This window comes from Oryctolagus cuniculus, chromosome 15, assembly GCF_051225735.1.
Source record: "Oryctolagus cuniculus isolate XC-2025 breed Fujian yellow rabbit chromosome 15, ASM5122573v1, whole genome shotgun sequence".
Lineage (NCBI taxonomy): Eukaryota > Metazoa > Chordata > Mammalia > Lagomorpha > Leporidae > Oryctolagus > Oryctolagus cuniculus.
This window is the reverse complement of record NC_142881.1, coordinates 92464047-92483077: the sequence shown is the minus strand read 5'-3', so window position 1 is coordinate 92483077 and position 19031 is coordinate 92464047. Positions and strand designations below refer to the sequence as shown.

The 19031-nt window shown below is 42.3% G+C and overlaps 2 pseudogenes across 1 annotated transcript; one reads left to right on the top strand and one right to left on the bottom strand.

Moving 5' to 3' along the window:
• Positions 1-769: 769 nt before the first annotated feature.
• Positions 770-2243, bottom strand: LOC149122190 (E3 ubiquitin-protein ligase Mdm2 pseudogene; annotated as a pseudogene). The gene has a single exon (XR_016221384.1). The product of XR_016221384.1 is annotated as an E3 ubiquitin-protein ligase Mdm2 pseudogene (transcript).
• A 10876-nt stretch (positions 2244-13119) lies between these two features.
• Positions 13120-13881, top strand: LOC149122189 (large ribosomal subunit protein eL42-like; annotated as a pseudogene).
• The last annotated feature ends 5150 nt before the right edge of the window (positions 13882-19031 follow it).

The following is a 19031-nucleotide window of genomic DNA, read 5'->3' as shown; positions in this document are numbered from 1 at the left end:
GAAACCTAGGCAACTGCCAGGAACCATGTAACCCAGCCCAAGAAGATCATTCAAAGTGTCTCAGAATTCTTTCCAACTTAGAGGAAACAAGAGAGTCCACTAAATTCCTAAAGTGTGGAAAAGGCCTAGTATACCTGCCTACCCAGAACAATCTGAGTTTACTAGGGAGGCTTGGGAAGGTTTTGTGTGTGGGTAAATGATGGCTATTTTCTCAACTAACATCGTTACCACAAGTACTCCTTACCACATGGTTACACTGAAAAGACTTAAAGAATAAGTACATGTTTCACTTACAGAGCACCAAATACAGCTACCAACTTCTTTATCTGAAAAAAGTATTTTAAGCTCTGAGAGTAGAAAAACTAAGGCTCAGACAATTTAACAGTATCCAAAATTTAAATATTAACTCTTTCACAAATATTTTCTCTCCTTACACAAAAGACACTAAATTTATATTTCAATGTCCTATTTATATATGTATTTTTTTTAAATCCAATACTTTTCATTTACATTTAGAAGAAAGTGGAGTGGCAACTATTTAAAGTCAAGAGTAAGGGTAAAGAATGAGCTATAGTCATTTATCCAACACAAATCATATTACAACCCAAGTGAAATTTTCCTTTGAAAAGTTAAAATTCATTTTCCCCCTCCCAAAGTTAAATTACATTGTAAAAGGGCAATCTAGGTGGGCTGAGACAATTCCTCTCTTTGATATATGTAAATAAAAATAGATCCATGTTGTCTAAATGTTTAGGGCTTCATAGTTAGAAATACATAATTCCATTTCTATGGACAGGTAAATTAGTTGAAATAAGTTAGCACAATCATTTGAATTGGTTGTCTACATACTGGGCAGGGCTTATTCCTTTTCTTTAGTTTTTTGGCACATGTGAAACATGACTTTAGGTGTCCTGTTTTGCCATGAACAATGCAACCATTTTTAGGTCGACCCTGGCAGATCACACAAGGTTCAATGGCATTAAGGGGAATATTAGATTCCGTACTTTCTTCTTTGTCTTGTGTTTCTTGGATGCTATAAATAATGCTATTAGAAGTTGATGGCTGAGAGAAGTCCTTTCTTGTGATTGAGAGGCTTGTGTGCTTTTATCATCATTTTCCTCAACACAGGATTCTTGGGAATCATCTGCTGTAGTTTTTTTACAATCAGGAACATCAAAACCTTCTTCCGCGTGTGTCGAGTTTTCTAGTTTGGCTTTCTCAGGGATTCCCCCTTTGTCTTTCCCCTTATCTTCAGGAAGCCAATTCTCACGGAGGGCCCAACATCTGTTGCAATGTGGTGGAAGGGGAGGATTCATTTCATTGCCTGAAGTACACTTCCAATAGTCAGCTAAGGAAATTTCAGGATCTTCTTCAAATGAATCTGTCTCACTCTCCCCTGCCTGATACACAGTAACTCGCTATGCCTCATCATCTTCATCTCAGAGTTCTTGTCCTTCTTCACTAAGGCTGCAATCTTCTGAATCTAGAGATTCTACTTCAAATTCTACACTAAACTGATCAGAAACTGAATCCTGATCCAACCAGTCACCTGAATGTTCACTTACACCGTCATCAAGATCTAGGTTTGATGGCGTCTCTGTCGATTCACTGCCACTGCTTCTTTCACAACATATCTCCCCTATTACACACAGAGCCAAGCTTTCATCAAAGGACAAGGAAATACTATCTGATTTGTGCTGCTTTCTTTGGCATTCAGATAATTCATCTGAATTTTCTTCTGTCTCACTAATTGCTCTCCTTCTGGATGAGGTAGATGGTCTAGAAACCAAACTTGAAGACGAAGGTTTCTCTTCCTGCAGCTCCTGATCAGGGTCCTTTTGATCATTCCCACCTTCAAGGTGACACCTGTTCTCACTCACAGATGTACTTGAATCTGATGGTTCCTGCTGATCGACTACTACCAAGTTTCTGTAGATCATTGTATATATTTTCCTGTGCTCTTTCACAGAGAAGCTTGGCACTCCAAACAAATCTCCAAGAAGATCATTTGAACAATACACAATATGTTGTTGCTTCTCATCATACAATCGTTTAGTCATAATGTACTGGCCAAGATAAAATATAACCTCTTTCATGGTGTAAATGCCTTTTTGTGCACCAACAGACTTTAACAACTTCAAAAGCAATGGCTTTGGTCTAACCAGGGTCTCTTGTTCCGAAGCTGGACTCTGTGAGGTGCTTACAGCACCATCAGTAGACACAGACATGTTGGTATTGCACATTTGCCATGCCGGCGGCTTTCTCGCCTGGCGTGGGGGTGGAGGTCCCTCGAGCCTCCCTCGTCCGCTTACTGGGCGCGCAGACGCCCGCCGCCGTGGGCCTCGGCGACCATTCCACTGGTGGGGCTAGGCCACTGGGGCGCTCCGACTCACGGAATCCCAAGAGGAGGGAAGCTCCCGGCAGCGAAAGCGGCAAGGACCTGGGCCAGGGAGTCACAGCCGCCCCTCAGGCTCGTCTACTATCTTCGTTTTCCTCGCAGTCACACAGGGGTAGGGCCACACAGGCGCCAAAAGGAGCCAGGCCCACCGAGGTGCAGCTGCGCGCGCCCCCTATCCTGATTTTCTTCCATGTAGACTTTCATTTTATGGCTTCAGTAACTGCATTTCCATTACCCTGAAAATTCCACAATTCCAAGAACCCTCTTATCTTGCTCATGTCAGCAGCTGATAAGTGTCTGGCATGTAAGGGTTTTGGAATATATAAGAATATACAGGTAAATGAAGTCAAGATACTAAAATTGTACAAATCCATCTTGTAACAACATTCGTCTGTGGATTTTATAAGACTGATGTTGAAGCTGAAAGAGCATCTATCCAAATTAAACTAGTTTGACCAGTGAAATATACAAAGTTTTAAAATATTGATTGATGGTTTTGGAAGAGACAGAGAGTATTTTCTCATTTGCAGGCTAATCTCTTTAACATTTACAGTAGCCAGTGATGGACCAGGCATACACTGAAAGTCAAGATTGTAACTTGTTATCTCCCATAAACAGCACCTTACTCACAAAGAAAAAGTGATTTAATGAACAAAATTGTGTCAGCATTGTAGCTTACATCTAATGCACCCATTTTATTGTGCAAGAATGTGTACTTAATGTAAACATACCTGGGCAGAAGTAATTTCCATAATAAATCAACTTGTGGAAAAAAAATCATGCTTTGAAAAAACCCAACTTCTGTCCTATGTCAGGGCACATTTATGAATATAAATTATGTTATTACAGGGCCTTATGGGGGCTTAGAAGAGGGTTCCTGTTGCCACCATTGTTAACCCAGATTACAATTTAGACTTTTGGAACCTGCCTGGTTCAGCCATGGCTATTTCAGATATTTAAAGAATAAACCAGGGCTGGCGCTGTGGCGTAGTGAGTAGAGCCGCCTCCTGCAGTGCCAGCATCCCATGTGGGCACTGGTTCAAGTCCCAGCTGCACCACCTCCAATCCAGCTCTTTGCTGTGGGAGAGCTATAGAAGATGGCCCTAGTCCCTGGTCCCCTGCACCCACATGGGAGACCTGGAAGAAGCTCCTGGCTCCTGGCTTTTGATTGGTGAGGCTCCAAACATTGCAGCCAATTGGGCAGTGAACCAGCTGATGAAAGACCTCACTCTCTCTCTCTCTCTGCCTCTCCTTCTCTCTCTGTGTAACTGTGAGTTTAAAATAAATAAATAAATCTTAAAATAGAATAAAACAGCAAATGGGAAATCTATATCACTTTCAAGTCAATCAGTTAGGGTTTTTAAAATGTGTATAATATTTCAGCAGTAAAACTGGTTTGATTTTGAGAATATATTCTTTCAGCTAACCTATCATCTCTCCCATAAAATCCAGTGAGATGTGCTGTATTATGTTAGCAGATGGATTCATGCAATATTTGAATGTTGACATCAATTACTCATATTGTTACTCATTTCATCACTCTTACACGCCACACACCAACTGTTGACATGAACATGACAGTTGCTGTCATACAATTTGTGATGTATAGAAGCACAATTATTGAAGCCGGGACATTAAAGTGTAACATATAAGAAAATCATTCTAGGAATAGTGTGTGAGTTGCATAGCATTGGGTTGACTAGAGCATACTTGTAAAATCTTAATATCAGTGATTTCTGGGGAATTCACGGTTGTAACTTTGAGATGTTACAATAGAAATCACCTGAAATTTTTGAAAACATTAGTATAAGTAGTCATGTCATGTTATGTTTTGGAATATCAAATTGTATTAAATATAAAACACATTCAGTGGTATACGGGTACTTTATGAACAGAAATATGAAAGCTGTTATAGCTACAATGCCCTCTAATTTTATTTTGCACCTTCAGGATTCTTTTGGAAATTCTCACCTTCCCACCATTTGAGATGAATTTTTAATATCTATGCAAGTCTAAAAAGAGGGTGATATTTTGATATTAACTGGATATGAACATTATTTTTACTGAATTAATCTATCAAGATAAGTTTTATGTTTCTTTATTCACTCAAATGAAAACAATTATCTCTATGCCAGAAAGAGACACAGAAAGACAAGAGGGCAAGAGGCAGTGCCCATTTGCAGATCATTTTTCTTTTTTTTTTTTAACTTTTATTTAGTAAATATAAATTTCCAAAGTATAGCTTATGGATTACAACAGCTTTCCCCCCAATAACTTCCTTCCCACCTGCAACCCTCCCAACTCCTACTCCCTCTCCCATTCAATTCCATTAAGATTCATTTTCAATTATCTTTATATACAGAAGATCAATTAAGTATATATTAAGTAAAGATTTCAAAAGTTTGCATCCACACAGAAACATAAAATGTAAAATACTGTTTGAGTACTAGTTTTAGCATTAATTCACATTGAATAACACATTAAGGACAGAGATCCTACATGAGGAGTAAGTGCACAGTGACTCCTGTTGTTGACTTAGCAAATTGACACTCTAGTTTATGGCATCAGTAATCTCCCTAGGCTCTTGTCATGAGTTGCCAAGGCTATGGAAAACTTTTGAGTTTGCCAACTCTGAAACTCTGATCTTATTTAGACAAGGTCATAGTCAAAGTGGAAGTTCTCTCCTCCCTTCAGAGAAAGGTACCTCCTTCTTTGATGACCCGTTCTTTCCACTGGGATCTCACTCGCAGAGATCTTTCATTTAGGTTTTTTTTTTTTTTTTTGCCAGAGTGTCTTGGCTTTCCATGCCTGGAATACTCTCATGGGCTCTTCAGCCAGATCTGAATGCCTTAAGGGCTGATTCTGAGGCCAGAGTGCTGTTTAGGACATCTGCCATTCTATGAGTCTGCTGTGTATCTCGCTTCCCATGTTGGATCGTTCTCTCCCTTTTTTATTCTATCAGTATTAGCAGACACTGGTCTTGTTTATGTGATCCCTTTGACTCTTAGATGACTCAGTATGATCAATTGTGAACTGAAATTGATCAGTTGGACTAGTGAGATGGCATTGGTACATGCCACTTTGATGGGATTGATTTGGAATCCCCTGGTACATTTCTAACTCTACCATTTGGGTGTTAGAGTCTACTGCCCGAAAAACGTCACCAAGAGACGTCTCTTATGCAAACAGCAAGGGGAAGCTTTATTGATTATCCAGCATGCTGGGGCTGTCTGATCATACAAAAGCAGAGCAGCCCCGAATAACCAAAGGTTAGGGTTTATAAAGGCAAAAACCGCAAAACCGGGAAGGGGGGAATACATGGTTGCTATGCACGGTTGCTATACACAGTTGCTAAAATCAAAAGAGAGTACATAAAATCAAAAGAGAGTATATGGTTACTGGGGTCAACATAACCTAAAACCTAAGTGAAATTAATATTTATCATAATCTTGACAATACCAGTTACAATCTTACAATTAGAATTAGGACTTGACATTAATGTAAGACACAGACAAATCACATCTTTATTATTAGCCCAGGTAACCCAGGTGCAACCTTTTTACTTTTAAGCTTGAACAATCATGCTATGGGTTTTTTTGTGCTCTGCCAAGGGTGATGTAGTGCACTGCTATTGTCCGACTATTTGAGATCACAGTTTCAGACCAGAGTCTCACGGTGGGGGGGGTGCTTTCTCAGAATGGAGTCTCAAGTGCTCCAAAATGGAGTCCCTACTGTCAAGATGCTACTTTACTCTGTCTTATTTTCACAGCTGCACCAGGAAGGTTTAAACCTGTAAGCTTAAGCTTAACTTTTTACACCCACACATATACAATTTTAACTCTTCATGGGCAAGTCATATTGAGCATAACCCAAATTGTACATTTCCTCCCTCTCTTATTCCCACTCTTATATTTAACAGAGATCAGTTTTCAGTTAAATTTCAACACCTAAGAATAATTGTGTGTTAATTACAGAATTAAACCAATAGTATTAAGTAGAACAAAAAATACTAAAAAGGATAAAGTATTAAGTTGTACATGAGCCAAGGACCTAAATAGACATTTTTCAAAAGAGGAAATCCTAATGGCCAACAGACACATGAAAAAATGTTCAGGATCACTAGCCATCAGGGAAATGCAAATCAAAACCACAATGAGGTTTCACCTCACTCCGGTGAGAATGGCTCACATTCAGAAATCTACCAACAATAGATGCTGGTGAGGATGTGAGGAAAAAGGGACACTAACCCACTGTTGGTGGGGATGCAAACTGGTCAAGCCACTATGGAAGTCAGTCTGGAGATTCCTCAGAAACCTGAATATAACCCTACCATTCAACCCAGCCATCCCACTCCTTGGAATTTACCCAAAGGAAATTAAATTGGCAAACAAAAAAATGGTCTGCACCTTAATGTTTATTGCAGCTCAATTCACAATAGCTAATACCTGGAATCAACCCAAATGCCCATCAACAGTTGACTGGATAAAGAAATGATGGGACATGCACTCTATAGAATACTATACAGAAGTAAAAAGAAAATGACATCCGTTCATTTGCAACAAAATGGAGGAATCTGGAACACATCATGCTGGGTAAAATAAGCCAGTCACAGAGGCACAAATATCATGTTCTCCCTGATCAGTGACAACTAACCAAGCACCAAAAGGAAACCTATTGTAGATCCACTTTTCTAATGCACTTGATGGGTAGAATTGTGACAAGATAAAGTGAGGAGCTGAACTAGCTATCATGATCTTACACATAGATTGCAGGAAATCAATTAAATGTATCATTTTCTGTTACCTTCTTAGGCGAAGCTAAATAGAAAGCTGATATTGAGAAGGTGAGTCTTGAACCCAGTTTCTCTGAAATGGGAAGCAGATATTCCAACTTGTGTCTTTATTCTTAGGCCACATTCACACAACTATGATATGCATTTTGTATGATCATTATGAAGAACTCAAATTTGTGTGAGATATAAAAAAATGCTACACTATAATTGGATTCTTAAGTTCCATGATGGAAAGTAGCCATGGAGTAATGCTCCAAACACAATTAGAGCAGAGGATTTCCCTCTTAGTGTTGCACATACCCTGCCCTGTGTTTGTGAAACCCACTGCACACTCTAGTCTGGCAGCTGCCTGGCCCAGGGCCTTCTTCCCAGACTCAAGTACAACCCACCCTCTTTACGAGTTCTGCCTGCACTGAGTCCCCATATGCAATTACTCCACTATGCAAATCTCAATGAAAGCAGGCTTCTCTCGAGAACTAATAAGTAAACCCCAAATTCACAACATGTGTAAGTTCATGAAAAATGGAATCATCAACTACTGGGACTTGTGAATCCCACAAAGTAGAACTCATGGTATTCTCAGAAACATTTTTCATTTTACTTTTAAAAAAAGTAAAGAACAGAACACACCAAGTAGAGTCCTTGTGGAAATGGCCATCTGGTCTGATATTCTGAGGCTAGTCCTATTGCTGCATTGATCTTTCCTCAGAGATTTCCATCTCAGAGGCATTCTTTGCAGCAAAACAAGACCAAATTTTAGATAATGTCAAGCCTCCTGCCAGTTCCATACTCTTGTCAGTTGTACCCCTTTCTCTAATTCTGAAATCTGCACTAATTGCCATGAATGTTGAAAAAAGTTTAGGGGCCTCATGGCTGCTTATAGCTTCTGGGAATAGATGAAGCCTCAAGCAATATGGGGAAAGGGAGAGTGGCAGAATTAGGGATCACTCATTACACACATGTGCATGCCCTCTATTGTTAGGGAGGTGCATCCAGCACCTATCCTGCTTGACTGGAGGAAGAAGACTTTGGCTATGGGAACATGAGCAAAGTACTGAGTATTCAATTTTGTTTTGGATCTCAGTTTCCTGAAAGTCATGACTTGGCTCTCCAAGCATCCCCTGAATGTGCTCTCCAGAACAGGTGTCTTTGCTTTAACTGATGGTGACATCAGAACATAGTCTGGCATCAATGGCCATGGGCTGCCTTTCTACCCTCCGTGTCCCTGTTGGCTGGCTGGAGCAGTGGCTTACAGGCCACTGAGACTGGTTAAAACATTTGCAGTGCCTCAAGAGCAAACAAGCAAGACATAGCAGTCTAGTCAGCCTTGGTGTGGCCAAAGAATCCACCAATGGCACCTTAGCCATTGGCACCTTGGCCTTGAGTATCAACATATGGACTGGCCTCCATCTGCCAAATTTCTTCAACTGTTTCTGGCAGGCAGTCGCTGCCAGACTTAAGGACATTCAGTTCAACTGTTTGCAATCACTGCACCCTACCAATCGGTTTCTTTGGATGCAGAGGAGATGGGAACCTGGTCTCATATTCCACATTCTGCTCAATACCTTCTATTGCTGCACAAACTGGGTGGGATAACAGTTGTCTTCATTTGATATCTGCAAGTCACTTCCCAAGTTTTCCAGTCTGTGCTCAGGAAGCCATATTTAGTCAGCATAGATGTGGGGCTGGGCACATTCCCATGGAGCCAGGGCTGCAGAGGCTCATGGGCTGAGACTGTCTTCTGAGGTAGGCATTGGGTGCCAGGTTCCAGGATGGGCAGAAAGGAGCAGCAGCAGGGGGTCTGACTTTGGGCTCATGGTTCTTGTGAGATGTCTGGTTCCAGTGGAGCGGTGCAGGCAGCTGATGACGCTGATCACTGGGAGTCTGGTTGGACGGTTGCTTTCCATGGTCTCTCCCTGTGGTGCTCCCAGCTGCAGTAGGGGTTGCAGCCCTGTCAAAAACTTGCAAGCTCTCTGAGCCCAAGCATCTGTGGGCAGGGAACCCCTCAACCCAGCCTCCCAGAAGCTTTCTCCTTCAACAGTGGCAGGCATCAGACCCGCCGTGTCATCCTGCGCTCCCAGAGCCTAGAGCCCTTTGGGACCCTCCTGAAATGGCTTCCTGGTGGCACTGCTGGGCTCAGGGACAGAGGAACTCAGGGGCACAGGACTGTGAGGTAACATGGTGTTGCTGTGGATGCCTCGAGGCTGGGGAGGGATGCATGCAGTGCTGCACAACATCCTGGGGAGTAGAGATCAGGTGTTTCCACCCCCCCAGTCCTGGCAGGGACTGGCAAAGATGTTGCTTTGATCATGTGGGTGTGTGTGGGGGCAGAAATTTGCCCCAGCAGTGTGCTCCTCACCCCTTCAGACATCTGGGAAGTATCCACACATGGGCCTGGGCATGTATAGGGTGGCTCTGCACTGCCACCGGAAACCCTTCTTCAGCCCTCTGCCACATCTGGGAAGGATGTAGGGACTCTGGCCCACATATAAGCCCATGGAACCTGATTCTACCAGTGGAACTCTCCGGGAAAAGGAATGGCCAACCCCAGAGGGGCCTGAACTTTTGCTCCTTGTACCCTCTTCTCTCTCCTGCCTTCCCTTAGCCTGTCCACTCCTGCACCTCGCTGTGTCTCCAGAGACAGAGAGACTCGGCAGTTGGCAATTCTCTGCAGAGTTCCCAGGTAGCCTGAGCATGGCAAGCAGAGCAAGGCAAGATGAGCCTTTTGTAGGGTGGTGGTAGGGAGCTGCATTGTGGGAAGAGGACTTTTTAGGAGCTGAGATGTAGTGATCCTGAGCTAGGACCCAGGATGGAGTGCAAATCTGTTGGGCTTTGTGTGCAGGAGCAGAAACAGCAACATGTAAAGTGGGTATCAGTTATGGCACAGTCGGCCTCTGTGGAGTCCCTTGGGATCTCAGGAACATAGTGCTGGGGCTAAGGAGCTGGATGGAATGAATGGAGCACTAGGGTAGAGTTTTTCACTCATCTGGGAGAACTGATTGGCCAATGGATACAACTTTGTGCATGTGGAGGATTGGTCACAGCCACATGGTTCTATACAGTGCTTTGCGGGTGTCGGGTAGCCATCTTGTTACTCACTTAACCTGCTCTCCCTGCACTCCAGGTCTGCTAATGCAGCTGCATGTGTGGTTGTAGATGCTGAAGGATGGGCTCTTTTGCTGGCTGCTGAAGACTGGAGGTTGTCAAAGGAGGAGGCAAGACTAAGAGCTCAGACAAGTTCTTGAGGGGGCCACTGACCTGGTCCTGTGATGGGTGGGCATGAACTACTTTGAAAATTGGGCATTTTTGGCCAAGAAAGCTGAGTTGGCAGAGGAGGTGTTTGCAAATTCACCTGTGTTAAGGAAGTTAAATCCCTGTATCTGGAAGAAGTAATATATGCAAGTCAGGGTGGGGTTTGGAAGCAGCTCTCTATATTGTGTCTTGAGACAGAGCATATTAAAGTCCGTATTTACCAGCTTGACTCCAGAAAGCATAGACCCTTTGATCCTGCACAGGGGAAGCTGTAGCTAAGCACTGAGTTATGTATATTAAAGGCTGGGTAGACTTTGATTAGAAGGCCTCCTGCAAGTGGAGGAGATGAGGAAGAGGAGGCAAACCTGGGGAATCTTGAATGGGTCAGTACATACCCATCTATGGGGCAACCTTCACTCATCTCCAGCAAGTTAGGAAAGAATAATTTTTTTTAATTTGCAAGAGAATTCTCTAGCTTGGATATGTAAGTGTGGGATCATATTATAGAAATGTGGTAAAATGTTAGGATGAGTGCCCTTCCATAAAGTCTGAAATGTGACATCTGCCCTAGAATGGTATGTTGGGGCACAGGAATCACACACCCAGGAGCTGACAGACTAGGCTCTGATGGGTGTCCATCATGTCTGGCCATGGGCAAAGGCTGGAGTTGAGCTCATGCCTTCAAGGCTCCCTCTTATATGGTGCTTGGACTCTGCAGGAAATTTTTGTGCAATATCATGTACCAAGTAGATCCCACAGTTCAGCCTCTGGGGATTAAACTATAAGGAATAGGACAGACAGAGTTCCAGCCCTTGGGATAGGGAGAAGACTATGACACCTAAGCTGCTATTAGTGTTGGGAAAGACATTAACACAAGACAAGGCACAGATGAAGGGTGTGTTGTATGGGAGGGGAAAATGGATGTGGAAACAGAATCTCAGAACAGTGGAGTGGCATGCCCAGTGCCACACACTGGTAAGTGGAAAGTCAATGCAGCCCCTGATCTCTAATTCTTGGACCCAATATTTCATGTCCACCATACTGTTCTGGGGTTCTCAGAAATGTCTACAGGAATGGACATATCCTGTATTTGTCAACTCTCATTTTTCTTTCCCCATGTCCATGCCCTGTTACCCTCCCCAGGGATCTTCAGACCCAAGATGGCAGAGATGCCATATGGAATCTATTTGAAGGAGAGAGGAGTGCCCAAGTTATAAAAGCAGAACCAAAAATTGAAAGTAGTGGCTGGCCTGGGAGTGTCTTTGATTTGAAGCCATCAGTGGGTGGATCTAGCAGTGTGGGATTTTAAAGTGATCTCTCTGGCATTGGTGAGGATAATGCAAGCTATTTCCCCTCAAGGTCCATCAGCTGGAAGATATAAATTTACTTCAAAAAGTAAACCTATTACTGTGCTGTGAATAAAACAATGGCATTTCTACTTAGCTGGCTAAATGTAGGAGATTGTTTCCACTTGCACAAGGTACTTCATTATTTTCTCTGAATATTAAGGATTGATTTTACTGAGTGGAGTTTCCTTTAACATAAGCGCTGGGACAAAGTTACTTGTTTGTCACCGTGTGTCAGTATATCATAAGATGGGGCTTGGACACAGCAGCTATCAGGCTTGTTTCTACTGAATGTGTCTAAATATCCAGCATGAAGATTCAAAATTTTGTGTTGATGTGGGCCAATATAGAATTTTTCTTATACATTGTAGGTGTTGGGGAGGAAGCTAGCAAATGGTAACAGATGTCATTTACTGTGGCCCTCCCCCTCAGGAACTGGCCTCCTGTGGTGGAATGAGAAGGCATGCCAAGATGGCCACTGGCAAGCGAGGGTCAGTTACTAAGGAATGGCTTTGAATCCAACCTGGCAACGGAGCCTGCCTGGAAACAGGCTGTGATTGGATGGCTTTGGAAACTGCCTGGCAACAGGCTGTGATTGGTTGGGGCATAGACCACCCCTTTGACCGGATTGACTGGTCTTGGCTATATAAGCTGTTGTACTAACTGAAATAAAAAAGTCTGTGGGCTGCTTGCCTCAAGCCCACTTTCACCCGACTCCTGGGGTTTGTGTGGTGACTCCACACCTCTTGCCCCCACCACGCTCCTCCTCTCAGAAATGAATCCACTGCAACATTGTTGAGAAATCAAGTGCAACAGCCTCCTTTTGGGAATCTCACACAGATGTGTCCCCTCATCTACCTTTATCTGTCTCAGGTATGCAGCAGGAAGGCTCAAGCAGGAAGGAGGGAAATAAGAGGGTGGGAGATGGACAGCAATTTTGGGTCCTGAAAGAAGAAAGAAGCATGAATCAGCAAATGGTTGAGTTGGGGAGAGGAAGCAAATAGGAAACAGTTTCTTAACTTTCATATTTCAAAAGGAAGGAAAGTAGGAAGCCATCCTAGCAACAACAACATTTCTGCATTCCCACAGGTGGTGCTCAGGGACAGGTGCATAGGGCAGAGAATGAGCCCTTGGCTGGAAAGTGGCACTCACACTTGTAGGTAAGGCAGAGCTGGTACAAGTCAGGATTGCATAATGCTGCTGACAGGTGTCTCACAGGAGGCACTGGAGAAGTGCAACAGATAGCTGTCTTAGAGAGCTCACTCCTAGTCCAAGAGAGGTGGACCTGCAGGTACTTGGAACACTGCCTGGTATATGGGCAGTGTTCAATCAACATCAACTCTTGTAGTGTTCTTTAGCCTCAGAACTCAAAACTGGGGATGGAAGGTGGTTTCCAGATCCCTGAGATTGCATATAGAGTTTTTAATATATAAGAGCACTTCAAATAGTTAATGAAAAATGAGATTTAAAACTAATTATATTTTGCTACAAGAAGTTTGGGTACCCATGCATCATTCTTTTGTAATACACATTTTTTTTTTCATTTATTTGCGCACAGAGAAGTAGAAATAGAGATAGAAAGATAGAACGAAGCAGAAATAAAGAGAAATCTCAGGCTGGTTCTCTTTCTTTCTGAGCTGATAGCATTCCAGCAACATGGTGAATATTCCGAAAACCTGCCGGACCTTCTGTAAGAAGTGTGGCAAGCACCAGCCCCACAAGATGATACAGTATAAGAAGGGCAAAGACTCTGTATGCCCAGGGAAAGTGGCGTTATGATAGAAAGCAGAGTGGCTATGGGGGACAGACTAAGCCAATTTTCCAGAAAAGGCTAAAACTATAAAGAAGATTGTGCTGAGGTTTGAGTGTGTGGAGCCCAACTGCAGATCCAAGAGAATGTTGGCTATTAAGAGATGTAAATACTTTGAATTGGGAGGAGATAAGAAGAAAAAGGGGCAAGTGATCCAGTTCTAATCTTCATCTTCTGTTTTGTTATGAAGACAATAGAATCTAAAGGTTACCACTGTTCACTTCATTTGGTCTTTTGGAAGGGAATGAACCAGAGCCATCAATAAAACTCCTCTTGGAAATTTTTTTAAAAAAAGAGAAATCTCCATTCTGCTGATTCATGTTGCAGATGGACACAATGTCCAGGGCTGGGCCAGGCTGAAGCCAGGAGTCTAAAACTCTAGGAGTGTCTCCCAAATGCTGACAAAAAAACTGGGTCATGAATCATCTGCTGCTTCCCTAGGTGCATTAATAGGGAGCTGGATCAGAAGTAGAGCAGACATTGTTGCCTATATGGGTTTAACCCACTCTTCCACATGCAGGATCAAAAGTAGAGTTGTGAATTGAACCCAGAGACTCCAATATGGGTCGAGAGCATCTGAAGCAATGTCTTAACTGCTGTGTCAAACAGCCAACCTATGGAAAGGAGATTATGATTGAGGAAATAACATAAAGCAAGTTCCTCAAGTCAGCCATGACAGGGTTCTCAGGGGACCTGCAATGCAGCACCAGTGGAAAGAATGGTGGGATCAGACCCTGAGGGCCTATCACAGAATGCTAAGTTTTTAAATGTGCTATGTAGGGGTGATGAGGTTGGGAGAAATGTTGCAAAGTTTTCTGCATCAGTGTGTGGGTCATTATCAGGTCTCTGAAATCACTAAGAAGCAATGTGAAGGACACAAGAGAGACTGAAATTAGCTCCAGTAAGGAAGTGGGGGCCATGTTCCATAAAAAAGTTTCTAGCCTAGAGGAGGATACAGGAAGTAGGTGTGGATTCTTGAGGCCAAGAGAACGCCATCACAGAGGAAGAGTAGAGGGGCATGGCAGAGAAGGGGCTGAGTGCATAGTATGTGGTGCACCCACCAAAGCAAGTGGCCAGCTGGTTTAGAATTTTGACTTCAGTGTTACTGCTTTAGATATCATTTGTTGAATGCCTTCCCTTTCCCTGGAAATAAGGCATCCTTTGGGGCTGACACTGTGGCATCTTAGGATAAGCCTCCACTTGTGGTGCCTGCATCCCCCATGAGCACCAGAATTCCTAGCTACTCCTCTTCTGATCCAACTCTCTGCTTACTGTCTGGGAAAGCAGTGGCAAATGACCCAAGTGCTTGGGTCCCTGCACTCACATGGGAGACCCAGAAAAAGCTTCTGGCTCCTGGCTTCAGATCAGTCCAGCTTCAGCCATTGTGGTCACTTTAGCAGTGAACCAATGGATGGAAGACCTTTCTCTTTCTCTTTTTCTCTAACTCTGCTTCTCAAATAAATAAAAAAAAATCTTTTTAAAAAGACATACTTTATGTCATTGCTTTTATGAAGGTGGGTACAACTATTCCCAGTTTACAGGTGAGAAAACAATTTACAGAGGTATAACTTTTTTCAAGCTGCCCAGCTATAGATGGGGCATCCACACATGTCAGGACCTGGCAAAGTTCCACATACATCTCTTGTCCTTGAGAGCATTTAATAGCCCCCCTTTCACTTTCAAAGGGGCCCCAGAGAATGAGAAATTAGATTGATAATTAAACATGTCCCATATTGGAGTACTAGATTTAATTCCTGTCTCTGTCCTTGACTCCAGCTTCTTTCCAGTGCAGACCCTGGGGTACAGCAGTGATGATTCAAGTAGTTGGATTACTCCCACCCAAGTGGGAGATTTAGGTTGAGTTACTGCCTCCTGACCTGACTTCACCTGATCTAGCCCCAGCCCAGCCCCAGGCTTAGAGGAATGAACCAGGAGGTTGAAACTCTATCTACCACTCTAGGAAGAAAGGGAAGAGGAAGGAAAAAAAATAAAGAATATAAAGAGAAAGAGTGTAGGAAAGGAAAAGAGTAAGGGAAACAATGAAAACAGATAAAGAAAAGGAGGCAGAGAGAAAGGAAAAAAGGGAAGGAGAGAGGGGAGGAGATAAGAAAATAAAATAGAGAATCCAAACTTGAACAGATCATATATGGTCAACTAGAAATATGGAATGGAGGCAGAATTCACCCTCCAATTTTCCTGAATCCAGAGCCTGATCTCTTCTCAGTACTCATTTTGCCTTACCCAGGCACCATGCTCTTGGTCTATAGAAACGGACTAGGTCAGTACTGTTGCAGTTTGGAAGATGAGATGTTGGTAAAGGGTCTCATGTCCCATTGAAATCAGTCCATGGAGCCAACTGCAACATCACAAACTATCTCCTGCAGGGTAAGGGCCAAGTCCTTTCCAGTCATTCACCCATTGGTTCAGTGGTTGCACAGGATATCAGCAGACTTCTGCTAGAAACTGGCAGGCTCAGACTCATAGTTCAGCAGCCTCTGACACACCTCTTTGTATGTCCCAAAAATCCCAGGTGACCTCCCACCCAAGAACTAAATGGGCTGATCCTGCCTAACTTCTCAGACCAGACATGACCTCGGTGTATCCAGGGTGATATAACTGTAGATTGTTGCTACCAGATTTTAATTGTACAGCATAGCACTGTTCAGAAGGACCTCTGACATACCATGGGTTTCCAGTTGTAGTCTTCTGCCCTAGCTCCTGTCCACATTCCTGTCATTTTGCAATCCCACTGAGAACAAGAATTGCACAGAACTAGTATTTGTACAGGGTTTTGAACATATTATCACTGACTTGGTAGGCCATACAGATTGACATTTATAATAGCCCTGGAGACATTAATGTTATTCCCCATTCACAGATGAAAAACTGAGGTGCACTAATGTTAACTGGTACAATTTTACCCAGCCACCAAATTTGGAGCCCTGTATTTGAATGCAGGCATGCAAGATCTCCAGTACTAAATCTCAGTAGTTTCATTAAAATGGTGGAAAAACAAAAGGAAGACTCTCTGAGACTCACTATCAGGAGCAGCAGAATATATTAGGGTAACCAGGAGAAGCCCAAAGTTTTTTGGAAATTATCTTTCTAGCAGATGTCATTTGAGAAGCCCACCCAGATTGGGATATGTAGATTCAAGTACTGGCTCCTGTTTCCAGTTTCCTACTAATCTGCATCCTAGAAGGCAGAGGTGATGGCTCAAGTAATTTGGTCCCTGCTGCCAATGTGGGAAACCTGGATTGAGTTCTCTATTCCCAGCATCTGCCTGGCCTAGCCTTATCTGCTTTGTACACTGGATGAGTGAGCCATCATATGGGTGCAATGACATTATTCACAAGTATAAAGTCCATTACCTGGGAATATGAAAAAAAATTTCGCTGTATATAAGAGGTGCGTTTTTCATCTAACTCTTCCTCAGAGAAAATATATCTGTTAAATAAGGTCTTCAAAGAGGGAGGTGCCTTTCTCTGAAGGGAGGAGAGAACCTCCACTTTGACTATGACCGTGTCTAAACACGATAAGAGTCGGAGAACTCAAGGGGCTTCCATAGCCTTGGAAACTCATGACTGGTGCATAGGGAGATTACTGATGCCATAAACAGGAGTGTCAATTTGTAAAGTCAACAACAGGAGTCACTGAGCACTTACTCCTCATGTAGGATCTCTGTCCTTAATGTGCTGTACACTGAGGCTTAATGCTATAACGAGTACTCAAACAGTATATTTCACTTTGTGTTTCTATGGGGGTGCAAACGATTGAAATCTTTACTTAATGTACACTAAACCGATCTTCTGAAAAAAAAAAAAGGAAATTATCAATTCCCAACTTGACTCTCACTGGGATTAAACATGACAATAGGTCTGATCTGATTTCATCATCATTAAAAAAAAATCATCTATTATTTTTCACTTTATGTTTCTGTGTGGGAGCAAACTGTTGAAATCCTTACTTAAGGTATACTAAGCTGATCTTCTGTATATTAAGATAATCAAAAATGAATCTTGATGTGAATGGAAGGGGAGAGGGAGTGGGAAAGGGGAGGGTTGTGGGTGGGAGGGACGGTAAGGGGGGGGAAGCCATTGTAACCCATGAGTCGTACTTTGGAAATTTATATTCATTAAATAAAAGATAAAAAATAAAAAAAATAAAAAAAATATATCTGTTAAATAATCAGCATTAACAATTGGCTTTTATGGAGGTATCCTCTAAATTTGTAGTATTGGGAAAATATAATATAGTTGATACTCAGCTTAGGTGTGTCAAAATTTCTTAGAAAAAACTCAAGCCATATTTCAATAAGTAGCAGTAAGGTAGAGATAGGATATGAGCTAGGGGCATGCTGTGAAATACAGATAAAAAAATGAAACTATCATGGGGATTTCCTGTTATTATTGACAACTGAGATGGTCTAGAAAATGTAGAATATTATTTGTTGGATTTATTCAGAAAGTATCATGCTTGAATTTCTTATTTATTGAAAAAAGTGCTTATGTAAAACTTGAACTTTAAGTGATATCAATAGGAAGACAGGGACATGACAGCCACACAAAGAACTCAATGTTTGTGTTCAGGTGAATTATTTTCCAAAGTACTAAAAGAACATGAAGATGTGATTTAGAGACCTCTTATTTATTTTATTTTATTTTTTTAACTTTTATTTAATGAATATAAATTTCCAAAGTACGATTTATGGATTACAATGGCTTCCCCCCCATAACATCTCTCCCACCCACAACCCTCCCCTTTCCCACTCCCTCTCCCTTTCCATTCATATCAAGATTCATTTTCAATTATCTTAATATACAGAAGATCAGCTTAGTATACCTTAAGTAAGGATTTCAACAGTTTGCTCCCACACAGAAACATAAAGTGAAAAATAATAGATGACTTTTTTTAAATGATGATGAAATCAGATCAGACCTATTGTCATGTTTAATCCCAGTGAGAGTCAAGTTGGGAGTTGATAATTTCTTTTTTTTTTTTTTACAGAGGATCAGTTTAGTATGCATTAAGTAAAGATTTCAACAGTTTGCACCCCCATAGAAACACAAAGTGAAATATATTGTTTGAGTACTCGTTATAGCATTAAGCCTCAGTGTACAGCACATTAAGGACAGAGATCCTACATGAGGAGTAAGTGCACAGTGACTCCTGTTGTTGACTTTACCAATTGACACTCCTGTCTATGGCATCAGTAATCTCCCTATGCTCCAGTCATGAGTTTCCAAGGCTATGGAAGCCCTCTGAGTTCTCCGATTCTTATCTTGTTTAGACAAGGTCATAGTCAAAGTGGAGGTTCTCTCCTCCCTTCAGAGAAAGGTACCTCCTTCTTTGAAGACCTGTTCTTTCCACTGGGATCTCACTCACAGAGATCTTTTGCCAGAGTGTCTTGGCTTTCCATGCCTGAAATACTCT